Below are 10839 nucleotides of genomic sequence, written 5' to 3' on the forward strand. Positions count from 1 at the left end.
AGGTGTGTGGCTTCACCCTTCAGAGCCTCAACTTCCTCATCTATAAAATGGGGTAATGATAATCATGTCTGAGAGTTATTTTAAAGATTCAGGAACTAGTGCATGCAAAATGTGTAGCAAGGTACCTGAAATAGGAGATGTCACGGTGTTTAGCTAATATTACATTGTCTTATTTTAGTTATGCATCAGTAATTTATTTGAGTATGTCCCTTGTAATTTCCCAATGGCAATCTCATATGATTCAACCTAATTATCTCTCTCTTATGTTCCCTCCCAGATAGGGAGCTCCTCAAGGGCTTTCTATTCTCTAAGGGCCTAGCAGAGTACTCTGTATAGCGTTAGCTCACAATCAGTACTTGTGGGATAACAGAAAAACAGCCCAGTCCACAAGATGTGAAAGAACACAAGAAATCAATCTATATCTAGAGACCTATATATTAAGTGAGTGCAGTTAAGTCTCCTAGAACCATATAAAACCACTGCCTGATGGATCACAGGCAGAAGAGGCTAATGGTTTAGAGTTCTTCCTCCCCCTCACCCCACTCCTCTCTCTCTCTCTCTCTCTCTCTCTCTCTCTCTCGCCAGTTAGAGCTCTGTCATTGCCACTTTTTAGCCCTGTGGTCTCTTTGCCAACTTTTTAAACTTCTCTCACCTCTGTTTCCTTATCTGTAACATGAAGATAACAATACTTGTATCTCAGGTTGGTGGAGGGAGAGTTAAATGACATTAGGTATACAAAATCCTTGCTTTAGAACCGGATATATAGTAAATATTTAATAATAGTTACCCTTAGTGTTGCGACTGTTAACGCTATCATTAGAAGTAATTGTTTTCAAAGCAATGGTAAACAAGCAATTTATTGGAGTGATTACAACTGTTTTCAAAACCTTGCCTACATTATTTGATACATGAATATAAACACTTTAAATCATCTTTGTAGAGACTAAGGCTATTCTAGTCATGACATATTTCAAGCTGGTTATTTTCCTTGACAGATTTTAAAAAGTCTGAACTCCCACAAGCTTCGAGTACAAGGATAAGGAGTATAACAGAACTATAAAAAAAAAAAAACAAAAAGGCAGTCGGCACTCCCACTGGCCTTGCTGTCTTACACATCCAGCCTGCTTCCCCACAGAGTATGAGAGGGGGAGGACACTCATCAGGTTAAGATACCCCATGCCAGCACCACTGGAAGGCACGGCTGGGATGTGTCACTCACCAAGTCCCCAGCCCCTCTGGTGCTCTGCCAGAACTCCTAACCTGTCCTAAACAGAGCACTCCTTCCCCACCACCATGCCCAGGAGGATGGTGGACTGGAGAGGCAGCAGAACAGGGGTCTCCGAGGCTTCAGGCTGCTACTCTAAAACGCCCTCAGGTTTTGCCGAGGAAGTCAGCCTCTAAGATAGGATTCCCATGTAAAGGGGGCTTGCTCAATAAAGGTCAGCGTCCTTTCTGAAAATGAAACTACTAAGAGGTCAGACATCTGATAAGGAACCACCCCTAAAAGATGACTCGTTGATACAAGCTGAAGACAAAGAAATCAATAGGCGCTGAACAGGCACGGAGATATGTCCTCAACGCGGAAGAAAAACACTTAGGGAGTATAGATACTGTAACCTCTGCAAGTATTTTGATCACTGAAGAGCCACATTCTTATTTGAGCACAGGAAAGTTAATCAGGCATTTTTAGAGCCCACATGTGACACCCCTCAGACTACACAATTCTCTCTCACCTACGTCTTTTAATGACTGCTTCCATTCCCAGGTATTCTGATACTATAAAGCTAACACCCTGAGCAAAGAGGTATCTTGTACCTGAAAAGGTTTATATATCCCCTCAGTGTAAATCATACCAGTCAACTAGAAAGGTGGGTGTATGAATCAATCTCTTGTGAATTAGATGAACTGGAGTCAGGTCTAAGACAGGAGATTATCCGGAGATGGGTAATCTGAGCAAAGGCCACGTATGCTCTGGAGGTATAGTTTGCATGGGGCATGGTGAAAGCTTGATGAGTTATTCCTGCCCTGTCCTAGGGCAAAAACCAAAACTCAAGTAATCCTCTCCCTTTCTGGTCTCTGTGTTCACCTAGATATTTTAGGATTGTCTAGGATTCCTTCTCATTCTCTTACTTCCCTTAGCCCATGCAACCCACCTTTCAAATCTCCCTCAAATCTAGTCCCTCTTCTCCAACTGCCTTCACCTCACTTCAGGTCCTCATCTCTCTGCTTGGCCTCCCCATTCAATCTTGTACCTAAATTACTGCAAAAATCACCTTTCGCAAACCCAGCGCTGCTGTGTCACACGTCCGTTAGCGCCTCACTGCCCAGGGAAGCTTATCAGAAATACAGATTCCCAAAGCCAAACCCGTTCCCAGAGACTTGGAATTTCTAGGGAGAGCTGAGGGGCCAACATTTATATTTTCAAGTGGCCCATGAATTACTCCACCTGCCCCCCAGGAGCACCCCGAGCCGCTCCTCTCCCAGTACCCTGCAGTGCAATCAAGGAGGACAGCCTGCCCCTGAATAAACCTGCCCAATGTGGGCAATAAGCTTTTCCCTCTGCCTGGAATGCCCTTCCTCCTCTGGGGCAAGTCCACCATTCTCCAAAACCCAGCTCAAATGCCACCTCCTCTGGGGTGCCTTCTTCCATCCCCTACAAGTGGCTTTCAGACATCTTTGCCTGACACTCCCAAGAAATAGATTTCACACTATTTGCAATAAATATATACCTAAAACAAAGGTTTCGGAAAACGATATCTAAACTTACTATGGAGGTTGCAACTTGAGATCCACTTGACCCCTGAACAACATGGGTTCGAACTGCGTGGGTCTCCTATATGCAGATTTTCTTACAACACAGCACTGTAAATGTATTTTCTCTTCCTTATGAACTTCTTAATAACATTTTCTTTCATCTAGTTTACTTTATTGTAAGAATACAGCATATAGGGGCACCTGGGTGGCTCAGTTGATTAAGCGTCTGCCTTTGGCTCAGGTCATGATCCCAGGGTCCTGCGACTGAGTCCCTCATCGGGCTCCCTGCTCAGTGGGGAGTCTGCTTCTCCCTTGCCCTCTGCCCCTCCCCTGCTTGTGATCTCTGTCTCTCTAATAAATAAAATCTTAAAAAAAGAAAAAGAATACAGCATATAATACATATGACATACCAAGTATGTGTTAATTGGCTGTTGATGTTATCAGTAAGGCTTCCAGTCAACAGTAGGCTATTAGTAGCTAAGTTCTGGGGGGAGTCGAGTTATGCATGGATTTTTGACTAAATAGTGGAGGGTGTGGGGGAGTTGGAGCCCCTAATCCCCATGTTGTTTAAGGGGCAACCGTATTTCAGTCTCTTCGATTTCACTTTTAGAAGTGCTATTAAGCCACCTTGTAAATGGATTTCATGATCCACTAATGGAGGTGACCCTCATTTGAAAAATACCACTTGAAGGGAATAAATACCTCCCTTCTCTATGCATGCGATAAATCTATCATACTGTTTATCATATTCCACAGTAATTATCTGCTTACAGTCTGTCTTCACCCCTCCTTTCCCTCCCCCAAATATGCACACACCACAACCAAGTCAACATATCCTTGGGCAGTTACACAGCCATTGACAGATGCAGAAATGAGAATACTGGAGAAGGAATAATTTAATTGCTTTTTTTTTTTTTTTCCTTTTCTGGTTATGGCTCACAGCATAGTCTATCAGCAACTCCCAAGAGGCTGGGCTTAGGAATCATATTAGCATCAACCCTTAAGTTAAAAGGAAACAGCCATTGTATTTCTATACCACTGAACCAAGGTGTCAATTCTTCTCCCCCTCAAAAATAAAAACCACGGAGAGGCAAAAAAAAAAAAAAAAAAAAAAAAAAACCACCAGAAAATATTTTGTCAGGTTGCTAGCCTGCCAAGATAGTGCAAATGTGGGCAAACAAATCTCTTTCTTAGATACTTAGCAGCGAATATTCAAAAACCTCAAAACCCTCCTTCCATACCACTTCAGAAAGGAACCCCTCCCTCCCCGGGGCGGGTCCAGAGGCCTTTCTACGCGTGCCGCCTGAAGCTCCGTTTCTCACTAGGCTGTCCCCATCAACACAAACAAATGAAAAAAGTAGAAAAAAAAAACAAAACCACGAAATAAAAAGAAACCAGAGCAGCTAAAATGAACCGCGGCAAAGAACCCGGGTGGCAAGTTCTAGTGCGAAATGTACCTGAGCTGCTTGCACAGGGCGAGACAGTGGCCCGCAGGGGGAGGGATCCTGTTTCTGCAGCACGTGGCTCCAGCAACAGGAAACCTGTGTGTGACACTCCCCCCTGCACACCGCTTGTGCTCGTTCGCAGCACCGTCATTCGTGTGATGCTAATTTGCTCCACGTCCTGGTAAACATATTGGGAGAGACTTTATGAAAATGTATTGTGGACTCCGGGAGCTGGCCCCAGAGCAGGCTGGAAGCGAGGAGGGACAGTCACCAAGCGAAATGCTCTGAGGGCCAGAGCAGGGAGCAGCAATTCTATGCCAGAAGAGAGGGGAAGAGGAGACACTTTAAAGCTGGGTTTTAAAGGATGCGTAAGAGTTCTCTAAATAATGTGCGGAGAGGAGAGAGCTCCAGGTAGAGGAACTTTATGTGGGGCTTTGTAGCTCATGGCAGGGAGTCTGGGTGATTCTTCAGGTGGTTGCTTTTCACACTGCAGGCCACAATTCAATAGGTTGTAAAATTCATGAGATTGTGACCAGCTTTCATAAAAAAATGAAAGCCTAGAATAGAAAATATCTGAATATATCACAGGTAGTAAGGTAAACTTTTTTTGTGAAATTTGTTTTCATTATAAACCTGTCTATATATGTGTGTGCTGGTTTGTGATATAAAATAAATAAGGGGCGCCTGGGTGGCTCAGTCGTTAAGTGTCTGCCTTTGGCGTGGGTCATGATCCCGGGGTCCTGGGATGGAGTCCCGCGTTGGGCTCCCTGCTCCACGGGAAGCCTGCTTCTCCCTCTCCCACTCCCCCTGCTTGTGTTCCCTCTCTCGCTGTGTCTCTCTCTGTCAAATAAATAAAATCTTTAAAAATAAATAAATAAAATAAATAAGACACAAGGATACAATGTACAGCATAGGAATATAGTTAATAATATGTAACAACTTTCTCTGCTGACAGATGGTAGCGAGATTTATCCTGGTGATCACTTCGTAATGTATATCAATGTTGAATCATTGTGTTGTACACCTGAAACTAATATAATACCATATGTCAACTACACTTCAATTAAAAAATATATATATTACTGTGGTGGTGATTAAATCTTTAAAATTTTTTGTTATTATTTTTATTGCAATATAGTTGACACACAATGTTACATTAATTTCAGGTGTACAAGTCAGTGATTCAACAACCCTCTATGTTATGCTGTGCTCACCACAAGAGTAGCCACCGTCTGTCACCACACCATGTTACTACAATACCACTGACTATATTCCCTCTGCTGTTCCTTTCAAACCCTGTGACTAAGTCTTTCCATAACTGGAAGCCGGTATCTTCCACTCTTCTTCACCCATTTTGCCCATCCCTCCATCCTCCTCCCCTCTGCAACCACTGGTGTGTTCTCTGTATTTATGGCTCTGTTTCTGCTTTTTGTTTGTTTATTCGTTTGTTTTATTTTTTAGATTCCACACATAAGTGAAATCATATGGTATTTTGTCTATGCTTAAGTAAAAAAAAATGTATTTGTTCCTGTGGTGGTGATTAAAATTAAAAAAACAAACAAACAGGGGCGCCTGGGTGGCTCAGTCGGTTAAGGGTCTGCCTTTGGCTCAGGTCATGATCTCAGGGTCCTGGGATCGAGCCCCGCATCGGGCTCCCTGCTCAGTGGGAAGCCTGCTTCTCCCTCTCCCTCTGCCCCTCCCCCTGCTCCTTCTCTCCCTCGCTCACTCTCTCTCTCTCAAATAAATAAATAAAATCTTAAAAAACAAAAACAACCCCCCCAAACACCTGTCTAGGCAAAAAGGGGTGCCACTTGAGGATGGTTTAAATAAAAGACTGCTATGAACAGATTGGAATTTTATGAGGATAAGTGTGGTGGTAGTGTGAAAGATGGCTGCAGAGAGGTGAAAGAGAGCTCAGGGGACACATGGCAGTGTGTTTTTGTAAGGCTCCCCCACACTAGACAGGGAGATCCTCAAGGACAGAAACTCAGTCATATTGCTCTGAATTCCTAGCACCTGGCACACAAGTAAGCACTAAATAAATGTCTGATTGAGTATGGTTAAGTCCTGAGTATGACTAATCTTCAAGATGACTCCCAGGGAGTCTCACCTCTTCGTATTCTCACCTTTGTGTACCCCCCTCCCACCTTGTACCAGGGGTGGTCTGTGGCTAATAGAACAGGGCAGAAGTGATTGTTTACCACTTCTGAGGGTAGGTTATAAAGGCTGCAAATTCTATCTGAGGTGCTATCTCTGGATCACTCACTCTGGGGAGAGCCAGCTGCCCCGCCGTCCTAAGGACACTTGGTCTGTGGAGAGACCCACGTGGCCAGGAACTGAGGTCTCTAGCCAACAGTCAGAGAGGCCCCGAGGCTTTCTGCCTATTGTGTAAGCACGTCACCCACCCCTCCCCGCCCCTCAGGTTACTGCAACCCCAAAGAACAGCTGGATTACAACCTCCTGAGAGACCCTGAGGCAGAAACTCCCAGCTAAACTGTTCCTGGGTTCCTGACCCACATAACTGTGATACAATAAATGCTTTTGCTTTAAACTGCTAAATTTCGGGGGTGCCTGGCTGGCTCAGTAGGTAGAGCGTGTGACTCTTGATCTCAGGGTTGTGAGTTTGAGCCCCATGTTGGGTGTAGAGATTACTTAAAAAATAAATAAAAATAGAAATTAAACTGCTAGGGGCACCTGGGTGGCCTAGTCAGTTAAGCGTCTACCTTCAGCTCGGATCATGATCCCGGGGTCCTGGAAATCAGTCCCACATCTGGCTCCATGCTCAGCGGGGAGTCTGCTTCTCCCTCTGCCTCTGCCCCTCCCCTTGCTTGTGCTCTCTTTCTCTCCCTCTGTCAATTAAATAAATAAAATCTTTTTTAAAAAATTAAACTGCTGAATTTTTTAAAAGATTTTATTTATTTATTTGTCAGAGAGAGAGAACACAAGCAGGGGGAGTGGCAGGCAGAGGGAGAAGCAGGCTCCCTGCTGAGCATGGAGCCCGATGTGGGACTGATTTCCAGGACCCCGGGATCATGATCTGAGCTGAAGGCAGGCACTTAACCGACTGAGCCACCCAGGCGTCCCAAACTGCTAAATTTTGAGGCACTTTGCTATATAGCCATACACGACTAATACACTGGGTTATTCATAGTCTGGAAGAGCTGAACATTAATACCAGCATAGTAGAGTTATCCATTGTTTACCATCATTTTGTTTTTTTTCTCAAACAATCTATCACCTCACATCTTCAACCTAACTAGATTAGGGAAAGGCCCATGACCCAACCTGGACCAATTGGATCCTCTCTGCTCGTGTTAGTACTTGGGACACAGAAAGTGGCTCAGCTGTGGGGAGGAGACAATATGGATGGAAAGACTAAGGGTCAAGGCCGCCATTTTGGAGCAGTTATAATGGGGTCCATGCAAGTGGATGGGAACAGGAAGGCCAGTGTGTCAGGGAGAAGAGATTTTCATTGGGTGTGGAGGGAGGGAAGAGGGGTGGAGAAAGTGCCTGATGATATTCTAAGCCCCATGAGGCCTGGCTGCCTTTCTAGCATTTGGATTGGAAGACTCTCCTTCCTTAGAACTATTCCCCATTTTACTTGCTCTCCTATGAGTGAGTTCCCTCTCTTGCAACCAAAAGAGCCTTGAATATGCTGCCCACCAGCCTCTCTATAGCGCTGGCCTGGGGAGTGGCTCCTCCATCTGCGGCAGGCCAAGTATCCCACCAGAGACTAAGCTTTATTATTACTGCTCTACAATAACGGCTACAGATTGAGTAAAAGGTCCTCTCAGACCATCCAACTCCTTTTGCCTTAGCTCCATTTTCACCAAGTAATCCTTTGATTATTAATGTACTTCAATTTTAAAAGTTGTGTTCTGGCCAGCTGACCTAATCACTCCAGTGGCTGGATAGGTTCATGCCCATTATAAATTCACAGACTGGCTCTCGGGTACAAATCATTCTGGGTAACCCCCACTTCATTTCCACTGGCCTTGTTCAAGCCCTGTCACTTGGCCAATGAACCACTGCAGAGGCCTCCGGAAGGCAACCTCCCCCGCTCCAATCCATTCTCTTCAACTTCTCTTCTTAATACACAAATCTGGTGCCTCGATCCCTGCTCAAAACCTCTGATGGGGCCCCAATGCCTCTGGAATGACGACGCTGGGCTCCTGCTCATCGTCCACCACATCTTTCTGTTCCCTCGGACTACTCTCCGCTCTTCCCACATAGTGTTACTCCGGGTTCCTCAAATACTACTGGTGCCTCCCCAGCTCTGCTCATGTTCTTGCCACGGCCCCGGCATTCCTTTCCCCTGGGTACCTCTCCTTCCTGTTCACTTTCCCTCAGCCCTCTCTTTGGCCCCCTCCCTCTTCCCTTTGTACTTCCAAAGAACTTCCTCCCTCCTTTATAACACACACTGTGGTTGGCTTGACTTATAATTAGTCATCTTCATTTCCACCCCTGGATCATGAGCCTCAAGAAGGCAAAGACTATGCTTTGCTCATATTTATAGCCCCGCTCACCCCAGGACCAACTATAGCATCTTCCATCAATGTTCCATGCTAAAGGAACATGTCAAGGCACTTAGCTGGTGTTGGGAGGTAGCAGGCACTCGACAAATGGCCACCAGATTGATTACAGTCGGTTGCGGTTGTATGGACAAACTCTCCCTGGACGTAATCACTAGGTAAGATGCCCACCTAGCCTCTGCTATGCGGAGCTGAGAGAGCGGAGAGAGCTGCATCTATAGTGAAGCAATGAATGAATCCCAGCCCAACTTTTTTTTAATAAAAAAGGAGGCACAATTTCTCGCATCCTGATAAACTAACATGCCTCTCCCCTTTTCCTGTCTTTCCCCCTGTTTCTACATTGCAACTGTGACTTACAGGCACATTACAGAATGCTCGCTTCAGGTCAAAACACTGCCGAATGGGGAGGGGCTGAACCCTCCCCCCTCCAGCTATCCAGTTTATGTCTTTTAGAGAAAGGGCATATGAGTCAGCCCATCAGTGACTTTATTGTAATTCTTTCAAAAGAGTCAGCATCCACACGTGAAGGCGGAAGCAGAATCTGGTCCTGATTTGTCCACTGACACCCCCTGTCCTGTCCCCAGCTGTCCTTCTCCCCTCCAGAGTTGTGTGAAGGCCTCAGCTCGCAGCAAACCAGAGACAGACAGCATGGAATCCTAAAGAGCAGAAGCACTTCAGGTGATCTCAGAGGACTCTACACGGTCATTCCCAGAGCCGCTGAGGAAGGAGCGCTGATCAATAAGCAAAAACCAAACACAGCCCTTAGATAGAACAAATAATTTCTCCTTTTTTTAAGCAAACATGAAAATTTCTACACACTAAGTTTCTGCCTTTCAGAGGCTATACTGTAAATGAATATGGCCTCAAATCAATGCTTACCCCACAGGGTCTACAAAGGCAGCAAAGCATAGGGCCCAGACCCCTAACCGCCACCAGAGCGACCCACAGAGACCTCCAGGGCCTGCCAGATTGTGGAACGTGAGGATCTGCAGCGACTCTGGCTTTCTGGGGGAGTCACACCTTTGTCAAGAAGCTGTCTTCCGTGGTGGGGCTTCACCTTTCACTTCCTGGTCATTCTTCAGATGGGAACAAACTTTTTATTACCTTATAGGAGTTATGCTCTTAAAACAAAGAATAGAGGGGCACCTGGGTGGCTCAGTCGGTGAAGCATCCCACTCTTGGTTTTGGCTCAGGTCACGATCTCAGGGTCATCCCATGCCAGGCTCCTCGCTCAGCGGGGAGTCTGCTTCAGATTCTCTCCTTCTGCCCCTCCCCCCCAAATAAAAATAAATCTTTAAAAAAAACCCCAAAGAATAGAAAAAATGGAGATGGAGGGCAGGGGGCGTGGCTCACTCATGAGCTAAAGGACTGTTTCCCTGCCCACAGGCCAACTAGGATGTACTCAGATTCGTGCCTCAGCACATTTCAAGTTACCACGTGAGAGGGACCACTGGGGACCCTTCCAGGGAGTAGAACTCAACAACCATTAGAGGCAGAAATGCTTCACGCCGTAGCCTGTCACACATGCACATTCCGAAACTTTATGTGCCATTATTCCCTCCTCCAAATTTTTCTTTTTATGAGCAAGCCTTCAGTATTTTTACAAATGAAAGGAGTAGGAAGTACGCGCAGCACAAACAGGTTTCCACCTGACAAGGCGTTTTGCAGGAATTAGCTCAGCATCCATTTTTCCTTACTGCTATCTCTTCATAATGACACAAAATATGTCCCTTCATCCGTGCCGATGTATAATTTGAATACCATAATGTCAAGGCATCATTCACAAAACCATTTTATCTTTACTTTTTTTTAATTTTTTTTTTAAAGGCTCCACACCCAATGTGGGGCTCAAACTCACCACCGCAAGATCAAGAGTTGCAAGGTCTACTGACTGAGCCAGCCAGGCACCCCAACAAAACCATCTTTTCAAACTTTTTTGACTGTAACCTATAAAAAGAAATACATTTTATCTTGCAAGTCATGTATGTGTATCCATAAAACATATGCATGTAATATAAACTCATTTATGCAACACAATGCATTCTGACATCTTTTTGACATTTTTTAAAAGATTATTTATTTATTTATTTGAGAGACCATGAGCAGGG

Source organism: Halichoerus grypus, chromosome 9 (genome assembly GCF_964656455.1).
Source record: "Halichoerus grypus chromosome 9, mHalGry1.hap1.1, whole genome shotgun sequence".
NCBI lineage: Eukaryota > Metazoa > Chordata > Mammalia > Carnivora > Phocidae > Halichoerus > Halichoerus grypus.